Genomic DNA, 2653 nt, shown 5'->3' on the forward strand with positions numbered 1-2653 from the left:
ATCCCTAGGTTGCAGCATGTCCGGTCGTTAACTCCTCGCTAGCTGCCGCCGTTTCTAGGACCGACCGACGCCTCACCTGCATGCACAGGTACCTACGTAGTGTAGTGTCGGTCGCACATTCATAATAGTGTTCGGACTCATGTGTCTTCCTGAACCAGGGGAGTTCCCTTGCTCCTGCTGCGTACGATTAGCCGGCCTTGCGGCGGCAAAAGGATTAGGATGTCCCCCCATGCTAAGGTTCCCTGTGGTCCGGCCGCATTAGGTTAGGGAGCTGGGCGATAATAGCTCCTCCGCATCCCAAGCGCGCTGCCCTCCTAGGCGCGCAACACTAAGTAATCCAAGCCAACCCACATTACTAACTAACGGTGGATAATCATCTTTCTTAGAGGTACTAAATACAACTCCATGAATGAGCAAAATGAAGGTTGCGTTAATGATAAAGATCTCTGGGGAAACCGCTAAAAAAAGATTGAACATGTGGTTCCGAGTTTCGATAACTTCTTCTACTTTCATTTCCTCCGTCTTCCAAATCGCAGAGTTAATTCAAAAGCCTAGGTGTTATTACTGAGCTGCTGCTCTTTTTTCTCTAATTCCCTTCTAAGATCCTCCGACTACTCCTCCTTATCCTACTCACTCGAAGTTTCGTTGGTCATTTATTGTTTTTTTAGCCTCTTTGACAAAGTTAGTAAGAAGAAAAACCTCGATCTTCAGTACACTTCACACCCACACAATCTCTATTTGAAACTAACACTCCATTTCCAGATAGCGAGCGATCGCTCAGCAATGATACCGCGCCGGACGAAGTACCTATCCCCGGGGACCACACTTTTTTACTTGTTTCCTTTTTTTTCTATATGAAATTAAGACGATTTCGTTTGTGTTCATGTTGGCGATTTCAGATGTGAATGAGGCCGGTCGTCTCCCCTTCCTACGGGTTCCCCAGTGACACATCAACCACGCCCCTTCCTTTTCTCCGATCATAAATAACCTGATCTCTTTCTTTCTAATTCATCCCCTTCTTTCTAATTCAAAAAAGAAAGGGGGGGGCGGTAAGGCAGGCTCGCAACTTACAAAGGGCACTCGCTGCTCGCAGGCCTGCTCTTTCTATTATGATTTCTATGTCTATGAAAGCTCCTTTGACTCCAGCCCCATAAGCTATTCTTTCACCTGCACCAGCTCTTGGTCTTTGTCCAGGACAAAGATATCGCAATAGTGGAATAAGGAAGTGCAAGTTGGCGATCGAAGCAAAGGAAAGATCAAGCCGAAGAGGATACCTGGGGCCATCTAAGACGGCTGTAGTAAATAGCTTACACGACTGATCTTCCTGACCGTTAGGGCGACCACTTGTACTTCTAGGCCTTGGCGACCTATATGTTACGCAACACAGCTTCACTCGATTCAGTAAATCAATAGTTCAAACCAGCCCACTAATAGCTTAGATAGTGGCCCTTCCTCTTTGGTATAGTTGACCCTACCTATTGACTCAAGGTTCATAGGAAGGGGGAACCCAGACGTAGTGGGATGTAGGCTTCAGTTGTTTTGGTACTTTTTCACTACGTCTTATTATTTGTTTTGTAACCGGCTTTTCACCGGCAGGTCAGTAGGCCTTTTAGAAGGCGAACAAACGAAAGTTCTCCGCGGGCGCTAGCGCTATCTTGTTCGCTTTTGTCAACTGAAGTCGTGCGTAGCGCCAACTAACTGATAGCTGATAGAGCGCGGAGCCCCTTCTCTAAGCGAGCAGAGCCATTTCTTTCTACTGTCGTCAAAAGAAAAAGAAAAGTACTAAAGGCGAAGGGCATTCTGTTGTACAGCTACTTTGGTATAGTTACAAAGGTAACCGGTAGGTGACTGTTGAATCGACAGTAGTTACGAAAGGGGGAAATAGCTCAGTTGGTTAGAGTGCTGGTCTGTCACGCCAGAAGTCGCGGGTTCAAACCCCGTTTTCCCCGCCCGATCTTCCTCTTCCTGCCCGACTCATTTTGAAAACACTGGAAGCTGCTGATCCCAGCGTAGCATTCAAGACAATTGTTCCTTCTTCGGTCTCCCTCCACCCCCTTCGTTTGTTGTGGGTCTCACCGCAGGCACTTACTTAATGAATGAGTGAAGATCTTCCTTCCCCCCTTGTGTCTTACCAAGGACTGAGTTCCCACTTGTGGCGAAAAAAAAGTATACCATCCCACCCGGCCTAACCCGGGGGGTTAAGGTTCCTCTCGGAGACTGCCAGTCTACAAGAAGCTGGCAGAGCTTTAGCCATTGGACCACATCCATCCATCCTCCTACCTAAAGACGCCTTTTCTTGTTCGTTCTTCGAATTACGCTAGTGGAGACTAATTCCTTCCGGCTAATGAAGATACTACCCCAGTCTTCCCATTCATTCCCAGTGGATCCTTCTTATCCCTTTTCATTGAACGAACCAAGTTCACCTATACGAGAGTGAGGAATAGAAATCCTACAATCAACTTCCCACTTTTGATGTCCCATTTGACGATTCTGCTGCGTCTTTAGAAAAAAAAAGGAGAAGGACAGGGGTCGCTAGTCAGAAAAGCTATAACTATCAATTCGAATTCTGAATGAATCAAATCTCCCCAAGTAGGATTCGAACCTACGACCAGTCAGTTAACAGCCGACCGCTCTACCACTGAGCTACTGAGGA

General features: G+C 47.0%; 2 non-coding genes across 2 annotated transcripts; one reads left to right on the plus strand and one right to left on the minus strand.

The window, feature by feature from the left end:
• Positions 1-1875: 1875 nt before the first annotated feature.
• TRNAD-GUC (transfer RNA aspartic acid (anticodon GUC)) lies at positions 1876-1949 on the plus strand. The gene has a single exon. It is a non-coding gene; the product is annotated as a tRNA-Asp (tRNA).
• Positions 1950-2581: 632 nt separating this feature from the next.
• On the minus strand, positions 2582-2653 carry TRNAN-GUU (transfer RNA asparagine (anticodon GUU)). The gene has a single exon. It is a non-coding gene; the product is annotated as a tRNA-Asn (tRNA).

This window comes from Triticum aestivum, chromosome 7A (genome assembly GCF_018294505.1).
Source record: "Triticum aestivum cultivar Chinese Spring chromosome 7A, IWGSC CS RefSeq v2.1, whole genome shotgun sequence".
Classification (NCBI taxonomy): Eukaryota; Viridiplantae; Streptophyta; class Magnoliopsida; order Poales; family Poaceae; genus Triticum; species Triticum aestivum.